This window comes from Anomaloglossus baeobatrachus, unplaced genomic scaffold, assembly GCF_048569485.1.
Source record: "Anomaloglossus baeobatrachus isolate aAnoBae1 unplaced genomic scaffold, aAnoBae1.hap1 Scaffold_2545, whole genome shotgun sequence".
Classification (NCBI taxonomy): Eukaryota; Metazoa; Chordata; class Amphibia; order Anura; family Aromobatidae; genus Anomaloglossus; species Anomaloglossus baeobatrachus.
In genome coordinates, this window is record NW_027442115.1 from 131,283 (window position 1) to 136,732 (window position 5,450).

At 48.2% G+C, this 5,450-nt stretch overlaps 1 pseudogene; it reads left to right on the forward strand.

Moving 5' to 3' along the window:
- Window positions 1-805: 805 nt before the first annotated feature.
- Window positions 806-1,012, forward strand: LOC142262957 (U2 spliceosomal RNA; annotated as a pseudogene).
- Window positions 1,013-5,450: the final 4,438 nt, after the last annotated feature.

Here is a 5,450-nt window from a genome sequence, read left to right on the forward strand (position 1 = left end):
CAGGCTGCCCCAACACCATCAGCCCCGGCACTCCCATACAGCAGCGGCGGTATTCCTTATTACCGCACACCGCAGGTGGCGTCACAAATATTCTCCCCCGTAAAAAACCTTTTTGTTTTTCATCAAAGTGTCTGCCGAGCAGTCCGACTGCTGCTAGGGCGTCACACCTGCGCATTTGTGTTTAACGTCGCGCATGTGCAGAACGGAGAAAAGGCTGCGCTCACTTCCTAATGAAAGGGAGTGAGACGCATCTGGGAAGGGAAGGGAAAAGATTAGGGTTTGGGGATGATGAAAGGGCTTTCTACGGGCAAGGATGGCAAAGGGTGGCAGTGACGGAAAGTCAGGCAGCCTGTCCTGTCCTGTCCTGTCCGTCCGTCTTTTTGTATCATGAATTGGAAAGACTGCAAGGGGGAGGGGAGGTGCTTGTGTCCAAAAGGAGGAGTTATTCAGATTCATTGCAGTGGGCGGCGGCTGCAAAAAGCACCATTCTTCTTGTTTTTGCTCTGCAAAACAGCCTTTTCAAGGGTTGGCTTGGTGACAAAATGTCTTCTGTAGGCGTGGGTTTGTCTCCCTCTCCCTAAGATGTGTCCGGTATAGGCCAGGGTGCCACTCAAGGCCGTAACCAATTTGGGTTATAGCTTCTCGGCCTTTTGGCTAAGATCAAGTGTAGTTTCGGAGGACGCTACCTTGGTCGGTACTGGAAGGTGCCTGGGATTGCACGTCTGCCGGCCTTGAGGAAGTGTGTGCGCCTTCTGGTGACACATAGCCCTCTTGTGCCTGGACGGTTCCCAGGCAACGGGAGGCGATCACCTTTGTTATTTTGAAGTCCTACTGATAAACAGAAAAAAAAAAAAATTAAATCTGTTCTTATCAGTTTAATATCTGATACGTCCCCTCTCTGGGGACCATATATTAAATGGATTTTTAGAACAAGGAGATGGAAAAAATCTTGCTCTGTCCACTGCACGCATTGACCTGGTATTGCAGTACCTCCAGGACCGGTGCACCCCTTCTTAACCCAGTTTCCAAAAGCAGAACTCAATTCACCTGATTCAAATGAGCCCCATTAGTGAATTGAAAGAAAGCAAAAACTTTATATGCACCTCAATTTGGCCAATTCACTTTTCACACTTTCACCCTTTTTTTTATCTTTCACACCTTTTACTTGCTTTATTGATGCAAAAAGCTGTGCCAAATAGCAAACTCATCTCCACTCAACTTGACCAACTCTGCTATGTCCCGTGCAGTATCTTATTCTCAGTCTTATCTAGATCATTTGCAATTGAATAGAATAGATCCCTTTTGGCTACTTATGACTGTGTAAAATATGTAGTTTTACTGGGCTGGGATGAGAGAATCCATTGAAGCATGGTGTAGGGATTGTGGTTCCTGTGTGCTAAGAAGAGAGGCTGGCACCAGCCAGAAAGCCCCATTGCAGCCAATAATCACTTAATAACTTTTTCAACTTGTCATCATATGGGAGGCCCCGTTGTTGGTAGACGTGCACCTTCTCAGTGAATGGCCGGTGAAATGCAGGCAACTCGATCTCTTCGAGGTCATCATCCTCTGGCCCCTCTTCCGACAGGTGGGGCATCCGGGAGAGTGCATTGGCATTGACGTTGGTACGGCCGGCCCGGTACTTGATGGTGAAATCGTAGTTGGCTAACCTGGTCACCCACCGCTGCTCCAACGCGCCCAGCTTGGCCGTATCTAGATGGGTCAGCAGGTTATTGTCTGTGTACGCGGTGAACTTGGCTGCTGCCAGGTAATGGCGGAACCGCTCGGTGATAGCCCACACCAGTGCCAAGAGCTCAAGCTTGAAGGAGATGTAGTTCTCAGGGTTCCTCTCAGTCGGTCAGAGTTTTCGGCTAGCATAAGCTATTACCTTTTCCCTTCTGTCTTGGACCTGGGATAGAACAGCCCCCAAGCCCACATTGCTGGCGTCGGTGTAGAGGATGAATGGGCGGCTGTAGTCAGGGTACGCTAGGATTTCCTCTCCGGTCAGGGCTGTTCTCAGCTGGCGGAAGGATTCCTCATGCTTTTCTTCCCACACCAATGGGGCTACTAGGGATCTACCACCCTTGGTCTGTCCTACGAGGAGGTCTTGCATGGGGGCAGCCATCTTTGTGTACCCCTTAATGAAGCGACGGTAATATCCCACCAGGCCCAGAAACTGCCTCACTTCCCTCACTGTGGTCGGTCTCGGCCAGTCTTGGATGGCGGTGATCTTCTCGGGGTTGGGGGCGACACCTTCCGCACCAACCACATGTCCTAGGTACTGCACTCTGGGTTTCAGCAGATGACACTTTGAGGGCTTCAACTTCATCCCATACTTGGCAAGGGACGCGAACACCTCGGCTAGGTGCTCCAGGTGGGCTTCATACGTCTGTGAGTACACAATCACATCATCCAAGTACAGCAAAACGGTCCCATAGGCAGTCTTCTCTCGGTCTTCCGGTGCCACGGCCACCTGCCAGTACCCGCTGGTGAGGTCAAGGGTGGAGAAGTAGTTAGCGGTTCTCAGCGAGGCCAGGGACTCTTTGATGCGGGGCAGAGGGTAAGCATCCTTATGCGTTATCTGGTTAATCTTCCGGTAATCCACACACATCCGCATGGTGCCATCCTTCTTCTTAACCAGCACCAACGGAGCGGCCCAGGGACTACAGCTGTCCCTAATAACCCCTGCCTCCTTCATGTTCCTCAACATGTCTTTGGCGCATTGGTAGTGTGCAGGGGGAATAGGCCTGTATCTCTCTTTAATAGGGGAGTGTGTACCGGTAGGGATGTGGTGTTGAACCCCTTTAATCTGCCCAAAATCTAGAGGGTGCTTGCTAAAAACCCGCTCATACTCCTGTACCACCCGGTATACCCCTTCCTTGTGGTGTATGGGGGTATCATCAGTGCCGACATGTAGCTCTCGATACCACTCGCCTAACTCCCCCAGGGATGAGTGGGAACCGGCAGCAGGCGGTGTGACCGGGGGAACGGCTTCATGGATCGTGTGGGGATCTAGAGTGAGCAATTTGGCAAGGGTAGCGTACCGGGTGGTGCATGAATGCACACATATTGGTTTTATAATCTTATTGTATTACTTTATATTCTTATTTCACTTGTGCATATCTCCACCATAATCCTGGCTAAGAAATATAGCTTTTTTTGGGGTACACAGGTAGTAAGGTCTTCTTTCTATTTCTTTAGGGGTGATATAGCCTGGTGGAACTCTAGACCTCTAACATTATATATGCACCCTTTTTCTTTATGGTTCTTGGACACCTTATAACATTCTTCCATACATATATATCTTTCTCATAAATTATAAATAATTAGGCATTTTTATATATTTTATTTACATTTTCATAAATAACTTTTTACAAAGCATGGGGGACATTCTCACATACATATAATTTTCATGTACGCATTCTGAAAATTTACGCATAAACCGTACACACTCCTTTTTGTAACAATTTCTATAACTCATTCGCTGAACTCTCATCCCGGATATTCATTCTTACACCGAATTTTCTGTTATAACACAACATTCATGATTTTTATTCAATTTATTTTTATTTTTTAGGTTTATTAGTAGTGATGAGCGAGTACTAAAAAGCTCGGGTGCTCGAAGCTCGGGCCGAGCCTCCCAAGATACTCGTGTACTCGGCCCGAGCACCGAGCCCAATGTTATCCTATGGGAGACCCGAGTATTTTTGTGAAATGACCACCGGCAGCATGTAGAAACCCTAAAAATGGCACAAAAGTCTCCGAAGAGTGCTCAAATGACATGGCAACAGCATGGGGAAGACCCCTTGAAGCATTTATCACTCAAAAGTCACAGCTGTGAATAATTTTGTCCGCGTTTTACGCCATTTTTACGGACTCACCAGAAAACCTTCCAAAATGACACCAAAATGATTTTTCATAGCGGAAATGTTAAGGGCACATACCCAATAGTGAGATAGAGCTAATGTATGTTACTTTTTGAGATCAATACATGAAAGATTTTACGTAAAACATTGTGTGGCACTCCGATGTCCCTGAGAAGAGACGTACATAAAGGCCTCTGAGTCTAATGTGCCCATTTTGAGGAACTGAGTCTTTGTAGTATTTTCCTTTGCCAGGGCAGTCCAAAATTGTGAGGTTCACCAATGCCCCTGCATACAGACGTGCATGATGGCCTGTAAACCTGAAGTGCCCATTGTAAGGAAGTGGGTCTATTGTAGTATAACCCTTAGGCAGGGCAGCCAAAAATTGGGAGGCTCCACGTTGTCCCTGGATAGAGACGTGCATGAGGGCCTCAAAACATTAAGTGTCCAGTGTCAGGAAGTGGGTGTATTATAGTATAGCCCTTAGGCAGGGCAGCCAAAAATTGGGAGGCTCCACGTTGTCCCTGGATAGAGACGTGCATGAGGGCCTGTAAACCTGAAGTGCCCATTGGAAGGAAGTGGGTCTTTTGTAGTATAGCCCTTTGGCAGGGCAGCCAAAAATTGTGAGGCTCCACGTTGTCCCTGGATAGAGACGTGCATGAGGGCCTGTAAACCTGAAGTGCCCATTGGAAGGAAGTGGGTCTTTTGTAGTATAGCCCTTTGGCAGGGCAGCCAATAATTGGGAGGCTCCACGTTGTCCCTGGATAGAGACATGCATGAGGGCCTCAAAACATTAAGTGTCCATTGTCAGGAAGTGGGTGTATTATAGTATAGCCCTTAGGCAGGGCAGCCAAAAATTGGGAGGCTCCACGTTGTCCCTGGATAGAGACGTGCATGAGGGCCTGTAAACCTGAAGTGCCCATTGGAAGGAAGTGGGTCTTTTGTAGTATAGCCCTTTGGCAGGGCAGCCAAAAATTGGGAGGCTCCACGTTGTCCCTGGATAGAGACGTGCATGAGGGCCTCAAAACATTAAGTGTCCATTGTCAGGAAGTGGGTGTATTATAGTATAGCCCTTTGGCAGGGCAGCCAAAAATTGGGAGGCTCCACGTTGTCCCTGGATAGAGACGTGCATGAGGGCCTCAAAACATTAAGTGTCCATTGTCAGGAAGTGGGTGTATTATAGTATAGCCCTTAGGCAGGGCAGCCAAAAATTGGGAGGCTCCACGTTGTCCCTGGATAGAGACGTGCATGAGGGCCTCAAAACATTAAGTGTCCATTGTCAGGAAGTGGGTCTTTTGTAGTATAGCCCTTTGGCAGGGCAGCCAAAAATTGGGAGGCTCCACGTTACAACGACAGGAGACCCGCTCCTTTGCAATGGGAACAATGTTTTGAGGCCCTCATGCACGTCTCTATGCAGGGACAACGTGGAGCCTCCCAATTTTTGGCTGCCCTGCCAAAGGGCTATACTATAATACACCCACTTCCTGACAATGGACACTTAATGTTTTGAGGCCCTCATGCACGTCTCTATCCAGGGACAACGTGGAGCCTCCCAATTTTTGGCTGCCCTGCCAAAGGGCTATACTACAA